Below are 20,257 nucleotides of genomic sequence, written 5' to 3' on the forward strand. Positions count from 1 at the left end.
AAATGTTTTCTAACATTAGAGAGAGTGTGTGTGCGTTTGTGTGTGTGTTTGTGTGTGTATGTGTGTATGTGTGTGTATGTGTGTATGTGTGTGTTTGTGTGTGTGTGTTTGTGTGTGTGTGTTCGTGTGTGTGTTGGTGTGTGTGTTTGTGTGTGTGTGTTCGTGTGTGTGTTGGTGTGTGTGTTTGTGTGTATGTGTTTGTGTGTGTGTATGCATGTGTGTGTGTGTGTTTGTGTTTGTGTGTTTTGCACACTTCCTAAACCGAACTTGGTATACTTACTACCTGGACAAAAATACTGTGGGAGCAAGACACCCCTAGCACCCATATCGGTGGAAGTGGCAGGCGCGAGATATAAAAATAATAGAAGATAGTGTCGATTTTATAATTTTCGCTGTCACTGAGATGAACAGTGACACTCCGTAAGCCCCAATCGGCATGGGGGTGAGAATGAGAAATTGTCCAAAATAACTGAGGTTATCGATGTATTGTGCATGTTCCAGTATCGCGCTCAAGTAAACTTCGTACACACATGACTTACTATCTGGAAAAAGTACTGTGGGGATAAGACACCCCTAGGGTTGGAGATGGAAAGAGGGTGAAATATGAAAATAATACAAAATATTCAATATTAATGTAGAATAAATAATTTTCGGGGTCGCTGAGATGAATGGTGACAGTCTGGATATCGTTTAAATCCAAATTCAGTCCCCTCGCCATGACAGTGAAAAGGTGTGAAAAAGAAAATGTCCAAAATGACCGAGATTATGAATGTATTTTGTATTTTCCAGCATAGATCTCAAACAAAATTGGTATAGATGTGATTTACTATTTGAAAAAAAAAACTGTGGGAGCTAGGCACTCATAGAACTCCGAGGGAGGGGGTGAAATGTAAAGTAATCGAAAACGACACAAACGAATTGCTTCACGTCGCATTGACACAGATAGGTCTTATCGCAGGGACGGGCTAGGAGTGGGAAGGAAGCGGCCGTGGCCTTAATTAAGGTACAGCCAGGTATGAAAATGGAATAAGACGGAAAACCATCTTCAGGGTTCCCGACAGTGGGGTTCGAACCCACTATCTCCAGAATATTGGATACTGGCAGCTCTTCGGCGACTGCAGCTATCGAGCTCGGTACACATACAAGTGTCGAATTCATATTTTTGGAATGACTGAGATGAATAGTGACACTCTAGCTGCTGTACTGGCTTGGGGGTTGAGAAGGGCTGAAAAAAGAGAATGTCCAAAGTGAATCCGCAGGTTTCAGAGTCCCTAGGATGATTGGTGATAGTCCCAGTGACAATTGGAATCATGTACATCGCATCTATAACGCGAGGAGTGAATGTATTCAGTCTGACGTTACTTTTATGTTATTACTCCCAGGCGATCCGTGCAGCCACAAGGGCAAAATTTAACGCTATACGATAATCTCAAATTGAAACTCATGTTAAAGACACAACAATAACTCTAAAACTATCAAAGTGTTCGTAGAATATCAGTCAACGACACAATAAAGAAATCTAAACAAATCCTAAAATACCAAGACAGATAGGTCTTACGGCTGGAGTAGGAAGGAAGCGGCCTTTACCTTGATTGAGGTCCAGCCCCAGCGTTTGTCTGATATGAAAATGGGAAACTACGGAAAATAAAACGTGTAACTGTATTAAAGTTTGGAATTATTATGCATTTTTAATGAAGACTAAACAATAAATAAATAAACTACCTAATAAATTAAACAATTGACACACATGATCGGTGGACATGGAATGTGCAGCGGATTTCCTGTCAAATCCATTACCACAGCTCACATACATGGGAAAGGACGTGTTGGATGTATAACAATACCAGTTGTCACGATGATAAAAAGTGCGGGTTTTAGCTGATCACAACGCTGACTTGCAGAAACATATGTTGCCAGTGGAAGCGATGAAAAGCAGCAACAAAAGCTCACCCTATTCCGATAGAAACAGGGACCTACGATCTCTCCCCGTGTGTTTTGTTGTTGTGACAGCAAACACAAGCATCCCCTTTGTGGGGTTGTGTGAACACGTACCGAATGTCCTAAGAAACTCCACATCTGCTGCATAGCGCTAATGCAATCCCAGCCCGTTTATCAACAGTAGTTCTTGACGGGAATCTTTTGAGAGACTTCCCAATAGTGATGATATCACGCGAAGTGCTCATAAACGCTTGTTCTCTTTTATTTCATCTTTCACGACCTCAAAACACACTTAGCGTCTTAAAAAATGCTGAAGAAATGAGAAATTTCTACTAAAACTTGTGTAGATACAAGACATGTATTGTCAATGAACGGCAGGGAAAACTAATAGACATAAAGAAATGGAATTTTGGGAATATATTTGTACTACAGCGTAGGTGGTCACTAAAGAAGGGTTTCACAAACTTCCACCCCTAGGGGGATGAAACGGGGGTAAAACCCTGAAAACCAAAATAATCATTCCTCCGAAACCGTTTACCAGACAAGGATGAAATGTCACTCAATGATTACTCCTTTGTGTACTGCATATGAAACAAGACAAGTTTACTAACAAACCCAGCCCGTAACCTCTATGTCTTAGTGTCCGGCTCGTCAGCTGCAGGTCTTTTCATTTGACGTCAGGTTGAGAATGAACTGATGATGAAGACGACACATACACTCAGCCCTCGTGCCAACGAAATTAACCAATGATGGATAAATTCCCGATCCTACCGGGAATCGAAGACCAGCACGCTGACCATTTAGCCACGGAGCCGGACGACTGTGAGGTGAGTCCCAATGACATGAATATTCATTTCTCTGAAACTGTTTGAATTGCGAGGTTAAAATTCCACATGATGACTGCCCCTGTGGTCTTAAAACAATACAACCGTGTGATGCCTGAAACCGTTTCACGTACTGTACGAAATAGTAATTGTATGTCTATGTCCGCCTCTGTGGTGTAGTGGTTAGTGTGTTAGCTGCCACCTCCGGAGGCCCGGGTTCGATTCCCGGCTATGCCACGAAATTTGAAAAAGTGGTGTGAAGGCTGGAACGGGGTCCACTCAGCCTCGGGAGGTCAACTGAGTAGACGCGGGTTCGATTCCCACCTCGACCATCCTGGAAGTGGTTTTCCGTGGTTTCCCACTTCTCCTCCAAGCAAATGCCGGGATAGTACCTAATTCAAGGCCACGGCCGCTTCTTTCCCTCTTCCTTGTCTATCCCCTCCAATCGTCCCATCCCCACGCAAGCCCCTGTTCAGCATAGCAGGTGAGGCCACCTGGGCGAGGTATTGGTCATCCTCCCCAGTTGTATCCCCCGACCCAGAGTCGGAAGCTCCAGGACACTGCCCTTGAGGCGGTAGACGTGGGATCCCTCGCCGAGTCCGAGGGAAAAGCCGAACCTGCAGGATAACCAGATTAAGAAGAAGAAGAAGTTTCAAATATCATACCATGTAGTTCAAAGAGTATACGATGCGAAAATCATCATTACTCCTTAAGCATTTGATGTACGAACTTAGGGTGTATTTTACAGGCTACCCGCCAGACGACTATCAAAAATTTAAAACTTTGAAAAATAACCTTTCATTTGAAAACACTATCAAAGCACGAGATCGTGCTTGTATTATATACACAGACTGACAGAGCAAATGCAACACCAAGAAGGAGTGGTCAGAACTTTATGCCAATTGCAGGGTAGACTGACGTCACTGAGGTATGCTCATGATGTGAAATGCGCCGCTGTGCTGCGCACGTAGCGAACGATAAATGGGACACGGCGTTGGCGAATGGCCCACTTCGTACCGTGATTTCTCAGCCGACAGTCATTGTAGAACGTGTTGTCGTGTGCCACAGGACACGTGTATAGCTAAGAATGCCAGGCCGCCGTCAACGGAGGCATTTCCAGCAGACAGACGACTTTACGAGGGGTATGGTGATCGGGCTGAGAAGGGCAGGTTGGTCGCTTCGTCAAATCGCAGCCGATACCCATAGGGATGTGTCCACGGTGCAGCGCCTGTGGCGAAGATGGTTGGCGCAGGGACATGTGGCACGTGCGATGGGTCCAGGCGCAGCCCGAGTGACGTCAGCACGCGAGGATCGGCGCATCCGCCGCCAAGCGGTGGCAGCCCCGCACGCCACGTCAACCGCCATTCTTCAGCATGTGCAAGACACCCTGACTGTTCCAATATCGACCAGAACAATTTCCCGTCGATTGGTTGAAGGAGGCCTGCACTCCCGGCGTCCGCTCAGAAGACTACCATTGACTCCACAGCATAGACGTGCACGCCTGGCATGGTGCCGGGCTAGAGCGACTTGGATGAGGGAATGGCTGAACGTCGTGTTCTCCGATGAGTCACGCTTCCGTTCTGTCAGTGATAGTCACCGCAGACGAGTGTGGCGTCGGCGTGGAGAAAGGTCAAATCCGGCAGTAACTGTGGAGCGCCCTACCGCTAGACAACGCGGCATCATGGTTTGGGGCGCTATTGTGTATGATTCCACGTCATCTCTAGTGCGTATTCAAGGCACGTTAAATGCCCACCGCTACGTGCAGCATGTGCTGCGGCCGGTGGCACTCCCGTACCTTCAGGGGCTGCCCAATGCTCTGTTTCAGCAGGATAATGCCCGCCCACACACTGCTCGCATCTCCCAACAGGCTCTACGAGGTGTACAGATGCTTCCGTGGCCAGCGTACTCTCCGGATCTCTCACCAATCGAACACGTGTGGGATCTCATTGGACGCCGTTTGCAAACTCTGCCCCAGCCTCGTACGGACGACCAACTGTGGCAAATGGTTGACAGAGATGGGAGAACCATCCCTCAGGACACCATCCGCACTCTTATTGACTCTGTACCTCGACGTGTTTCTGCGTGCATCGCCGCTCGCGGTGGTCCTACATCCTACTGAGTCGATGCCGTGCGCGTTGTGTAACCTGCATATCGGTTTGAAATAAACATCAATTATTCGTCCGTGCCGTCTCTGTTTTTTCCCCAACTTTCATCCCTTTCGAACCACTCCTTCTTGGTGTTGCATTTGCGCTGTCGGTCAGTGTATTTAGGGACCAACCAACATTTTCAAAGCTGAATTATATTACAGTAAGTGCAATTCAATTTTGACTAATGGGAATTACACAGAAGCCTCCTTGGCTCAGGCTGCAGCGCTCCGGCCTCTCACCGCTGGGCTGCGTGGTTCAAATCCCGGTCACTCCACGTGACAGGTTTTTCTCCGGGTACTCCGCTTTCTCCTGTCATCTTTTATTCCAGCAACACTCTCGAATATCATTTCATTTCATCTGTCATTCATTAATCATTGTCCCAGAGGAGTGCGACAGGCTTCGGCAGCCGGCATAATTCTTATCCTCGTCGCTAGATGGGGCTTCATTCATTCCATTTCTGACCCGGTCGAATGACTGGAAACAAGCTGTGGATTTTCATTCATTTTCAGGAATAACTGAGCAAATTGGCTACGCGCTTTGCGTCAGGAAGAAGAGAATTTGCATTCCGGTGACAGCAGTTTCGAACCCACTACCGGTAGGTCAGGAGATGGCTTTCCGTGGTTTCCCTATTTCACACCAGGCTGAACCTTAGATAGGGCCACGATCGCTTCCTTCACTATCCTAGACTTGTCCTATCCCATCTTCGCCATAAGACCTGTCTGTGTCCGTGTGACGTAAAACAAATATATTGTAGATGAAAACGAATGACAGAACAAAATTTGAGGTATGTTCTATGATTTTCTTGAACAATGTGGCTCATTCACGAACATGACGTAAGTTAATTTTGTGGCTGCGGATCATCTGAAATTGGCGACCCAAACCCTGGCGGTCTACAAAGCGAGTGCCTCTCATCCCGAACACCTGCAGTTTACGAGATGACGCGTGGTCAGCACTACGAATACTCTCGGTCATTACTCTAGACTTTCTAAATTAAGGCCGCTAGATCACCTCCAGATAGCTCATCAAATGCTCTACGTAGACTAAGTGGACGTCGAACTAGTCTTCAGAGGCAGGTAGAAATCATTGAGTTTGTCCAAGAAGTAAAACCGAGGCCTCTGCGCAAGAGGCATACTCTTGACCACGGGGTCGGCTATAAAACTGTAAGAGAAGTAATAACTACAAACAGTCGATTTATAGAAAGAAACCACTTTTCCCTTTGGGAAAGTAAAATGTTCATAAATTTATCTCCCGGTCATGGCCATCCAACAGCGGCTGCTACTTTCAGTTGAGCACCAGCCATAAGACATAGCCTGCCCTGTTGTTAGGTAACATTGTCTGATCATCTAGCCATACGTTATATCACACCCTGCCCTGTTGCTAGGTAATATTGTCTGATCATCTAGCCATACCTTACATCACAGCCTGCCCTGTTGCTAGGTAACATTGTCTGATCATCTAGCCATACCTTATATCACAGCCTGCCCTGTTGCTAGGTAACATTGTGTGATCATCTAGCCATACGATATATCACATCCTGCCCTGTTGCTAGGTAACATTGTCTGATCATCTAGCCATACGATATATCACAGCCTGCCCTGTTGCTAGGTAACATTGTCTGATCATCTAGCCATACGATATATCACAGCCTGCCCTGTTGCTAGGTAACATTGTCTGATCATCTAGCCATACGATATATCACAGCCTGCCCGGTAGCTAGGTAACATTGTCTGATCATCTAGCCATACGATATATCACAGCCTGCCCTGTTGCTAGGTAACATTGTCTGATCATCACGCCATACCTTACATCACAGCCTGCCCTGTTGCTAGGTAACATTGTCTGATCATCTAGCCATACGATATATCACAGCTTGCCCTGTTGCTAGGTAACATTGTCTGATCATCACGCAATACCTTACATCACAGCCTGCCCTGTTGTTAGGTAACATTGTCTGATCATCAAGCCATACCTTACATCACGGCCTGCCCTGTTGGTAGGTAACATTGTCTGATCATCACGCAATACCATACATCACAGCCTGCCCTGTTGCTAGGTAACATTGTCTGATCATCTAGCCATACGATATATCACAGCTTGCCCTGTTGCTAGGTAACATTGTCTGATCACCACGCAATACCATACATCACGGCCTGCCCTGTTGCTAGGTAACATTGTCTGATCATCACGCCATACCTTACATCACAGCCTGCCCTGTTGGTAGGTAACATTGTCTGATCATCACGCCATACCTTACATCACACCCTGCCCTGTTGCTAGGTAACATTGTCTGATCATCTAGCCATACGATATATCACAGCCTGCCCTGTTGCTAGGTAACATTGTCTGATCATCTAGCCATACGATATATCACAGCCTGCCCTGTTGCTAGGTAACATTGTCTGATCATCTAGCCATACGATATATCACAGCCTGCCCTGTTGCTAGGTAACATTGTCTGATCATCTAGCCATACGATATATCACAGCCTGCCCTGTTGCTAGGTAACATTGTCTGATCATCACGCCATACCTTACATCACAGCCTGCCCTGTTGCTAGGTAACATTGTCTGATCATCTAGCCATACGATATATCACAGCCTGCCCTGTTGCTAGGTAACATTGTCTGATCATCACGCCATACCTTACATCACAGCCTGCCCAGTTGCTAGGTAACATTGTCTGGTCATCAAGCCATACCTTACATCACAGCCTGCCCTGTTGCTAGGTAACATTGTCTGATCATCACGCCATACCTTACATCACAGCCTGCCCTCTTGCTAGGTAACATTGTCTGATTATCACGCCATACCTTACATCACACCCTGCCCTGTTGCTAGGTAACATTGTCTGATCATCAAGCCATACCTTACATCACACCCTGCCCTGTTGCTAGGTAACATTGTCTGATCATCACGCCATAACTTACATCACAGCCTGCCCTGTTGCTAGGTAACATTGTCTGGTCATCAAGCCATACCTTACATCACAGCCTGCCCTGTTGCTAGGTAACATTGTCTGATCATCACGCCATACCTTACATCACAGCCTGCCCTCTTGCTAGGTAACATTGTCTGATTATCACGCCATACCTTACATCACACCCTGCCCTGTTGCTAGGTAACATTGTCTGATCATCAAGCCATACCTTACATCACACCCTGCCCTGTTGCTAGGTAACATTGTCTGATCATCACGCCATACCTTACATCACACCCTGCTCTGTTGCTAGGTAACATAGTCTGATCATCTAGCCATACGATATATCACAGCCTGCCCTGTTGCTAGGTAACATTGTCTGATCATCACGCCATACCTTACATCACAGCCTGCCCTGCTGCTAGGTAACATTGTCTGATCATCAAGCCATACCTTACATCACAGCCTGCCCTGTTGCTAGGTAACATTGTCTGATCATCACGCCATACCTTACATCACAGCCTGCCCTGTTGCTAGGAAACATTGTCTGATCATCACGCCATACCTTACATCACACCCTGCCCTGATGCTAGGTAACATTGTCTGATCATCTAGCCATACGATATATCACAGCCTCCCCTGTTGCTAGGTAACATTGTCTGATCATCTAGCCATACGATATATCACAGCCTGCCCTGTTGCTAGGTAACATTGTCTGATCATCTAGCCATACGATATATCACAGCCTGCCCTGTTGCTAGGTAACATTGTCTGATCATCCAGCCATACGATATATCACAGCCTGCCCTGTTGCTAGGTAACATTGTCTGATCATCTAGCCATACGATATATCACAGCCTGCCCTGTTGCTAGGTAACATTGTCTGATCATCACGCCATACCTTACATCACAGCCTGCCCTGTAGCTAGGTAACATTGTCTGATCATCAAGCCATAACTTACATCAAGGCCTGCACGGTTGCTAGGTAACATGGTCTGGCCAGCCATCCATACCTTACATCACGGCCTGCAGTGTTGCTAGGTAACATTGTCTGACCATCCATCCATACCTTACATCACAGCCTGCCCTGTTGCTAGGTAACATCGTCTGACCATCCATCCATATCTTACATCACACCCTGCCCTGTTGCTAGGTAACATTGTCTGATCATCCATCCATACCTTACATCACAGCCTGCCCTGTTGCTAGGTAACATTGTCTGATCATCCAGCCATACCTTACATCACACCCTGCCCTGTTGCTAGGTAACATTTTCTGATCATCAAGCCATACCTTACATCACACCCTGCCCTGTTGCTAGGTAACATTGTCTGATCATCCAGCCATACCTTAAATCACACCCTGCCCTGTTGCTAGGTAACATTTTCTGATCATCAAGCCATACCATACATCAAACCCTGCCCTGTTGCTAGGTAACATTGCCTGATCATCCAGCCACACCTTACATCACGGCCTGCACGGTTGCTAGGTAACATTGTCTGATCATCCAGCCATACCTTACATCACGGCCTGCACGGTTGCTAAGTAACATTGTCTGATCATCAAGCCATACCTTACATAACGGCCTGCACGGTTGCTAGGTAACATTGTCTGATCATCTAGCCATACGATATATCACAGCCTGCCCTGTTGCTAGGTAACATTGTCTGATCATCTAGCCATACGATATATCACAGCCTGCCCTGTTGCTAGGTAACATTGTCTGATCATCCAGCCATACGATATATCACAGCCTGCCCTGTTGCTAGGTAACATTGTCTGATCATCTAGCCATACGATATATCACAGCCTGCCCTGTTGCTAGGTAACATTGTCTGATCATCACGCCATACCTAACATCACACCCTGCCCTGTTGCTAGGTAACATTGTCTGATCATCAAGCCATACCTTACATCACAGCCTGCCCTGTTGCGAGGTAACATTGTCTTATCATCAAGCCATACCTTACATTACAGCCTGCCCTGTTGCTAGGTAACATTGTCTGATCATCCAGCCATTCCTTACATCACGGCCTGCAGGGTTGCTAGGTAACATTGTCTGATCATCCAGCCATTCCTTACACAACACCCTGCCCTGTTGCTAGGTAACATAGTCTGATCATCTAGCCATACCTTACATCACGGCCTGCACGGTTGCTAGGTAACATTGTCTGATCATCAAGCCATACCTTACATCACGGCCTGCACGGTTGCTAGGTAACATTATCTGATCAACAAGCCATACCTTACATCACTACCTGCACGGTTGCTAGGTAACATTGTCTGATCATCAAGCCATACCTTACATCACTACCTGCACGTTTGCTAGATAACATTGTCTGATCATCCAGCCATACCTTACATCACACCCTGCCCTGTTGCTAGGTAACATTTTCTGATCATCAAGCCATACCTTACATCAAACACTGCCCTGTTGCTAGGTAACATTGTCTGATCATCCAGCCACACCTTACATCACGGCCTGCACGGTTGCTAGGTAACATTGTCTGATCATCAAGCCACACCTTACATCACGGCCTGCAAAGGTTGCTAGGTAACATTGTCTGATCATCAAGCCATACCTTACATCACGGCCTGCACGGTTGCTAGGTAACATTGTCTGATCATCCAGCCATACCTTACATCACAGCCTGCCCTGTTGTTAGGTAACATTGTCTGATCATCAAGCCATACCTTACATCAAGCGTGCAAGGTTGCTAGGTAACATTGTCTGATCATCTAGCCATTCCTTACATCACAGCCTGCCCTGTTGTTAGGTAACATTGTCTGATCATCTAGCCATACCTTACATCACAGCCTGCCCTGTTGCTAGGTAACATTGTCTGATCATCTAGCCATACCTTACATCACAGCTTGCCCTGTTCCTAGGTAACATTGTCTGATCATCTAGCCATACGATATATCACAGCCTGCCCTGTTGCTAGGTAACACTGTCTGATCATCTAGCCATACGATATATCACAGCCTGCCCTGTTGCTAGGTAACATTGTCTGATCATCTAACCATACGATATATCACAGCCTGCCCTGTTGCTAGGTAACATTGATCATCTAGCCATACGATATATCACAGCCTGCCCTGTTGCTAGGTAACATTGTCTGATCATCTAGCCATACGATATATCACAGCCTGCCCTGTTGCTAGGTAACATTGTCTGATTATCTAGCCATACGATATATCACAGCCTGCCCTGTTGCTAGGTAACACTGTCTGATCATCTAGCCATACGATATATCACAGCCTCCCCTGTTGCTAGGTAACATTGTCTGATCATCTAGCCATACCTTACATCACAGCCTGCCCTGTTGTTAGGAAACATTTTCTGATCAACTAGCCATACCTTACATCACAGCCTGCCCTGTTGCTAGGTAACATTGTCTGATCGTCTAGCCATACCTTACATCACAGCTTGCCCTGTTGCTAGGTAACATTGTCTGATCATCTAGCCATACGATATATCACAGCCTGCCCTGTTGCTAGGTAACACTGTCTGATCATCTAGCCATACGATATATCACAGCCTGCCCTGTTGCTAGGTACCATTGTCTGATCATCTAGCCATACGATATATCACAGCCTGCCCTGTTGCTAGGTAACATTGATCATCTAGCCATACGATATATCACAGCCTGCCCTGTTGCTAGGTAACATTGTCTGATCATCTAGCCATACGATATATCACAGCCTGCCCTGTTGCTAGGTAACATTGTCTGATCATCACGCCATACCTTACATCACAGCCTGCCCTGTTGCTAGGTAACATTGTCTGATCATCTAGCCATACGATATATCACAGCCTGCCGTGTTGCTAGGTAACATTGTCTGATCATCACGCCATACCTTACATCACAGCCTGCCCTGTTGCTAGGTAACATTGTCTGATCATCAAGCCATACCTTACATCACAGCCTGCCCTGTTGCTAGGTAACATTGTCTGATCATCACGCCATACCTTACATCACACCCTGCCTTGTTGCTAGGTAACATTGTCTGATCATCTAGCCATACGATTTATAACAGCCTGCCTTGTTGCTAGGTAACATTGTCTGATCAACTAGCCATACGATATATCACAGCCTGCCCTGTTGCTAAGTAACATTGTCTGACCATCCATCCATATCTTACATCACACCCTGGCCTGTTGCTAGGTAACATTGTCTGATCATCAAGCCATACCTTACATCACAGCCTGCCCTGTTGCTAGGTAACATTGTCTTATCATCAAGCCATACCTTACATCACAGCCTGCCCTGTTGCTAGGTAACATTGTCTTATCATCCAGCCATTCCTTACATCACGGCCTGCAGGGTTGCTAGGTAACATTGTCTGATCATCCAGCCATTCCTTACATCTCGGCCTGCACGGTTGCTAGGTAACATTGTCTGGCCATCCATCCATACCTTACATCACGGCCTGCAGGGATGCTAGGTAACATTGTCTGACCATCCATCCATACCTTACATCACAGCCTGCCCTGTTGCTAGGTAACATTGTCTGACCATCCATCCATATCTTACATCACACCCTGCCCTGTTGCTAGGTAACATTGTCTGATCATCCATCCATACCTTACATCACAGCCTGCCCTGTTGCTAGGTAACATTGTCTGATCATCCAGCCATACCTTACATCACACCCTGGCCTGTTGCTAGGTAACATTGTCTGATCATCAAGCCATACCTTACATCACAGCCTGCCCTGTTGCTAGGTAACATTGTCTTATCATCAAGCCATACCTTACATCACAGCCTGCCCTGTTGCTAGGTAACATTGTCTTAGCATCCAGCCATTCCTTACATCACGGCCTGCAGGGTTGCTAGGTAACATTGTCTGATCATCCAGCCATTCCTTACATCTCCGCCTGCACGGTTGCTAGGTAACATTGTCTGGCCATCCATCCATACCTTACATCACGGCCTGCAGGGATGCTAGGTAACATTGTCTGACCATCCATCCATACCTTACATCACGGCCGGCAGGGATGCTAGGTAACATTGTCTGACCATCCATCCATACCTTACATCCCAGCCTGCCCTGTTGCTAGGTAACATTGTCTGATAATCCATCCATACCTTACATCACAGCCTGCCCTGTTGCTAGGTAACATTGTCTGATCATCCAGCCATACCTTACATCACACCCTGCCCTGTTGCTAGGTAACATTCTCTGATCATCAAGCCGTTCCTTACATCACACCCTGCCCTGTTGCTAGGTAACATTGTCTGATCATCCAGCCATACCTCACATCACGGCCTGCACGGTTGCTAGGTAACATTGTCTGATCATCAAGCCATACCTTACATCACGGCCTGCACGGTTGCTAGGTAACGTTGTCTGATCATCACGCCATACCTTACATCACTACCTGCACGGTTGCTAGGTAACATTGTCTGATCATCAAGCCATACCTTACATCACGGCCTGCACGGTTGCTAGGTAACATTGTCTGATCATCCAGCCATACCTTACATCACAGCCTGCCCTGTTGTTAGGTAACATTGTCTGACCATCAAGCCATACCTTACATCACACCCTGCCCTGTTGCTAGGTAACATTGTCTGATCATCACGCCATAGCTTACATCACACCCTGCCCTGTTGCTAGGTAACATTGTCTGATCATAAAGCCATACCTTACATCACAGCCTGCCCTGTTGCTAGGTAACATTGTCTTATCATCAAGCCATACCTTACATCACAGCATGCCCTGTTGCTAGGTAACATTGTCTGATCATCCAGCCATTCCTTACATCACGGCCTGCACGGTTGCTAGGTAACATTGTCTGATCATCCAGCCATTCCTTACATCACGGCCTGCACGGTTGCTTGGTAACATTGTCTGGCCATCCATCCATACCTTACATCACGGCCTGCATGGTTGCCAGGTAACATTGTCTGACCATCCGTCCATACTTTACATCACAGCCTGCCCTGTTGCTAGGTAACATTGTCTGACCATCCATCCATATCTTACATCACACCCCGCCCTGTTGCTAGGTAACATTGTCTGATCATCCATCCGTACCTTACATCACAGCCTGCCCTGTTGCTAGGTAGCATTGTCTGATCATCCAGCCATACCTTACATCACAGCCTGCCCTGTTGTTAGGTAACATTGTCTGATCATCAAGCCATACCTTACATCACGGCCTGCACGGTTGCTAGGTAACATTGTCTGATCATCCAGCCATACCTTACATCACGGCCCGCACGGTTGCTAGGTTACATTGTCTGATCATCAAGCCATAACTTACATCACGGCCTGCACGGTTGCTAGGTAACATTGTCTGATCATCAAGCCATACCTTACATCACTACCTGCACGGTTGCTAGGTAACATTGTCTGATCATCAAGCCATACCTTCCATCACGGCCTGCACGGTTGCTAGGTAACATTGTCTGATTATGACGCCATACCTTACATCACACCCTGCCCTGTTGCTAGGTAACATTGTCTGATCATCACGCCATACCTTACATCACACCCTGCCCTGTTGCTAGGTAACATTGTCTGATCATCACGCCATACCTTACATCACACCCTGCTCTGTTGCTAGGTAACATAGTCTGATCATCTAGCCATACGATATATCACAGCCTGCCCTGTTGCTAGGTAACATTGTCTTATCATCAAGCCATACCTTACATCACAGCCTGCCCTGTTGCTAGGTAACATTGTCTTATCATCCAGCCATTCCTTACATCACGGCCTGCAGGGTTGCTAGGTAACATTGTCTGATCATCCAGCCATTCCTTACATCTCGGCCTGCACGGTTGCTAGGTAACATTGTCTGGCCATCCATCCATACCTTACATCACGGCCTGCAGGGATGCTAGGTAACATTGTCTGACCATCCATCCATACCTTACATCACAGCCTGCCCTGTTGCTAGGTAACATTGTCTGACCATCCATCCATATCTTACATCACACCCTGCCCTGTTGCTAGGTAACATTGTCTGATCATCCATCCATACCTTACATCACAGCCTGCCCTGTTGCTAGGTAACATTGTCTGATCATCCAGCCATACCTTACATCACACCCTGGCCTGTTGCTAGGTAACATTGTCTGATCATCAAGCCATACCTTACATCACAGCCTGCCCTGTTGCTAGGTAACATTGTCCTATCATCAAGCCATACCTTACATCACAGCCTGCCCTGTTGCTAGGTAACATTGTCTTAGCATCCAGCCATTCCTTACATCACGGCCTGCAGGGTTGCTAGGTAACATTGTCTGATCATCCAGCCATTCCTTACATCTCGGCCTGCACGGTTGCTAGGTAACATTGTCTGGCCATCCATCCATACCTTACATCACGGCCTGCAGGGATGCTAGGTAACATTGTCTGACCATCCATCCATACCTTACATCACGGCCGGCAGGGATGCTAGGTAACATTGTCTGACCATCCATCCATACCTAACATCCCAGCCTGCCCTGTTGCTAGGTAACATTGTCTGACCATCCATCCATATCTTACATCACACCCTGCCTTGTTGCTAGGTAACATTGTCTGATAATCCATCCATACCTTACATCACAGCCTGCCCTGTTGCTAGGTAACATTGTCTGATCATCCAGCCATACCTTACATCACACCCTGCCCTGTTGCTAGGTAACATTCTCTGATCATCAAGCCGTTCCTTACATCACACCCTGCCCTGTTGCTAGGTAACATTGTCTGATCATCCAGCCATACCTCACATCACGGCCTGCACGGTTGCTAGGTAACATTGTCTGATCATCAAGCCATACCTTACATCACGGCCTGCACGGTTGCTAGGTAACGTTGTCTGATCATCACGCCATACCTTACATCACTACCTGCACGGTTGCTAGGTAACATTGTCTGATCATCAAGCCATACCTTACATCACGGCCTGCACGGTTGCTAGGTAACATTGTCTGATCATCCAGCCATACCTTACAACACAGCCTGCCCTGTTGTTAGGTAACATTGTCTGACCATCAAGCCATACCTTACATCACACCCTGCCCTGTTGCTAGGTAACATTGTCTGATCATCACGCCATAGCTTACATCACACCCTGCCCTGTTGCTAGGTAACATTGTCTGATCATAAAGCCATACCTTACATCACAGCCTGCCCTGTTGCTAGGTAACATTGTCTTATCATCAAGCCATACCTTACATCACAGCATGCCCTGTTGCTAGGTAACATTGTCTGATCATCCAGCCATTCCTTACATCACGGCCTGCACGGTTGCTAGGTAACATTGTCTGATCATCCAGCCATTCCTTACATCACGGCCTGCACGGTTGCTTGGTAACATTGTCTGGCCATCCATCCATACCTTACATCACGGCCTGCATGGTTGCCAGGTAACATTGTCTGACCATCCGTCCATACTTTACATCACAGCCTGCCCTGTTGCTAGGTAACATTGTCTGACCATCCATCCATATCTTACATCACACCCCGCCCTGTTGCTAGGTAACATTGTCTGATCATCCATCCGTACCTTACATCACAGCCTGCCCTGTTGCTAGGTAGCATTGTCTGATCATCCAGCCATACCTTACATCACAGCCTGCCCTGTTGTTAGGTAACATTGTCTGATCATCAAGCCATACCTTACATCACGGCCTGCACGGTTGCTAGGTAACATTGTCTGATCATCCAGCCATACCTTACATCACGGCCTGCACGGTTGCTAGGTTACATTGTCTGATCATCAAGCCATAACTTACATCACGGCCTGCACGGTTGCTAGGTAACATTGTCTGATCATCAAGCCATACCTTACATCACTACCTGCACGGTTGCTAGGTAACATTGGGTGATCATCAAGCCATACCTTCCATCACGGCCTGCACGGTTGCTAGGTAACATTGTCTGATTATGACGCCATACCTTACATCACACCCTGCCCTGTTGCTAGGTAACATTGTCTGATCATCACGCCATACCTTACATCACACCCTGCCCTGTTGCTAGGTAACATTGTCTGATCATCACGCCATACCTTACATCACACCCTGCTCTGTTGCTAGGTAACATAGTCTGATCATCTAGCCATACGATATATCACAGCATGCCCTGTTGCTAGGTAACATTGTCTGATCATCCAGCCATTCCTTACATCACGGCCTGCACGGTTGCTAGGTAACATTGTCTGATCATCCAGCCATTCCTTACATCACGGCCTGCACGGTTGCTTGGTAACATTGTCTGGCCATCCATCCATACCTTACATCACGGCCTGCATGGTTGCCAGGTAACATTGTCTGACCATCCGTCCATACTTTACATCACAGCCTGCCCTGTTGCTAGGTAACATTGTCTGACCATCCATCCATATCTTACATCACACCCCGCCCTGTTGCTAGGTAACATTGTCTGATCATCCATCCGTACCTTACATCACAGCCTGCCCTGTTGCTAGGTAGCATTGTCTGATCATCCAGCCATACCTTACATCACAGCCTGCCCTGTTGTTAGGTAACATTGTCTGATCATCAAGCCATACCTTACATCACGGCCTGCACGGTTGCTAGGTAACATTGTCTGATCATCCAGCCATACCTTACATCACGGCCTGCACGGTTGCTAGGTTACATTGTCTGATCATCAAGCCATAACTTACATCACGGCCTGCACGGTTGCTAGGTAACATTGTCTGATCATCAAGCCATACCTTACATCACTACCTGCACGGTTGCTAGGTAACATTGGCTGATCATCAAGCCATACCTTCCATCACGGCCTGCACGGTTGCTAGGTAACATTGTCTGATTATGACGCCATACCTTACATCACACCCTGCCCTGTTGCTAGGTAACATTGTCTGATCATCACGCCATACCTTACATCACACCCTGCCCTGTTGCTAGGTAACATTGTCTGATCATCACGCCATACCTTACATCACACCCTGCTCTGTTGCTAGGTAACATAGTCTGATCATCTAGCCATACGATATATCACAGCCTGCCCTGTTGCTAGGTAACATTGTCTGATCATCACGCCATACCTTACATCACAGCCTGCCCTGTTGCTAGGTAACATTGTCTGATCATCAAGCCATACCTTACATCACGGCCTGCAGGGTTGCTAGGTAACATTGTCTGATCATCCAGCCATTCCTTACATCTCGGCCTGCACGGTTGCTAGGTAACATTGTCTGGCCATCCATCCATACCTTACATCACGGCCTGCAGGGATGCTAGGTAACATTGTCTGACCATCCATCCATACCTTACATCACGGCCGGCAGGGATGCTAGGTAACATTGTCTGACCATCCATCCGTACCTTACATCCCAGCCTGCCCTGTTGCTAGGTAACATTGTCTGACCATCCATCCATATCTTACATCACACCCTGCCCTGTTGCTAGGTAACATTGTCTGATAATCCATCCATACCTTACATCACAGCCTGCCCTGTTGCTAGGTAACATTGTCTGATCATCCAGCCATACCTTACATCACAGCCTGCCCTGTTGCTAGGTAACATTCTCTGATCATCAAGCCATTCCTTACATCACACCCTGCCCTGTTGCTAGGTAACATTGTCTGATCATCCAGCCATACCTCACATCACGGCCTGCACGGTTGCTAGGTAACATTGTCTGATCATCAAGCCGTACCTTACATCACGGCCTGCACGGTTGCTAGGTAACATTGTCTGATCATCCAGCCATACCTTACATCACGGCCTGCACGGTTGCTAGGTAACATTTTCTGATCATCAAGCCATAACATACATCACGGCCTGCACGGTTGCTAGGTAACATTGTCTGATCATCAAGCCATACCTTACATCACTACCTGCACGGTTGCTAGGTAACATTGTCTGATCATCAAGCCATACCTTACATCACGGCCTGCACGGTTGCTAGGTAACATTGTCTGATTATCACGACATACCTTACATCACACCCTGCCCTGTTGCTAGGTAACATTGTCTGATCATCACGCCATACCTTACATCACACCCTGCCCTGTTGCTAGGTAACATTGTCTGATCATCACGCCATACCTTACATCACACCCTGCTCTGTTGCTAGGTAATATAGTCTGATCATCTAGCCATACGATATATCACAGCCTGCCCTGTTGCAAGGTAACATTGTCTGATCATCACGCCATACCATACAACACAGCCTGCCCTGTTGCTAGGCAACATTGTCTGATCATCAAGCCATACCTTACATCACAGCCTGCCCTGTTGCTAGGTAACATTGTCTGATCATCACGCCATACCTTACATCACAGCCTGCCCTGTTGCTAGGAAACATTGTCTGATCATCACGCCATACCTTACATCACACCCTGCCCTGTTGCTAGGTAACATTGTCTGATCATCCAGCCATACGATATATCACAGCCTGCCCTGTTGCTAGGTAACATTGTCTGATCATCTAGCCATACGATATATCACAGCCTGCCCTGTTGCTAGGTAACATTGTCTGATCATCTAGCCATACGATATATCACAGCCTGCCCTGTTGCTAGGTAACATTGTCTGATCATCCAGCCATACGATATATCACAGCCTGCCCTGTTGCTAGGTAACATTGTCTGATCATCTAGCCATACGATATATCACAGCCTGCCCTGTTGCTAGGTAACATTGTCTGATCATCACGCCATACCTTACATCACAGCCTGCCCTGTTGCTAGGTAACATTGTCTGATCATCAAGCCATAACTTACATCAAGGCCCGCACCGTTGCTAGGTAACATGGTCTGGCCATCCATCCATACCTTACATCACGGCCTGCAGTGTTGCTAGGTAACATTGTCTGACCATCCATCCATACCTTACATCACAGCCTGCCCTGTTGCTAGGTAACATTGTCTGACCATCCATCCATATCTTACATCACACCCTGCCCTGTTGCTAGGTAACATTGTCTGATCATCCATCCATACCTTACATCACAGCCTGCCCTGTTGCTAGGTAACATTGTCTGATCATCCAGCCATACCTTACATCACACCCTGCCCTGTTGCTAGGTAACATTTTCTGATCATCAAGCCATACCTTACATCACACCCTGCCCTGTTGCTAGGTAACATTGTCTGATCATCCAGCCATACCTTACATCACACCCTGCCCTGTTGCTAGGTAACATTTTCTGATCATCAAGCCATACCATACATCAAACCCTGCCCTGTTGCTAGGTAACATTGTCTGGATATCCAGCCACACCTTACATAACGGCCTGCACGGTTGCTAGGTAACATTGTCTGATCATCCAGCCAAACATTACATCACGGCCTGCACGGTTGCTAAGTAACATTGTCTGATCATCAAGCCATACCTTACATCACGGCCTGCACGGTTGCTAGGTAACATTGTCTGATCATCTAGCCATACGATATATCACAGCCTGCCCTGTTGCTAGGTAACATTGTCTGATCATCTAGCCATACGAT

This window comes from Anabrus simplex, chromosome 3 (genome assembly GCF_040414725.1).
Source record: "Anabrus simplex isolate iqAnaSimp1 chromosome 3, ASM4041472v1, whole genome shotgun sequence".
NCBI classification, from domain to species: Eukaryota; Metazoa; Arthropoda; class Insecta; order Orthoptera; family Tettigoniidae; genus Anabrus; species Anabrus simplex.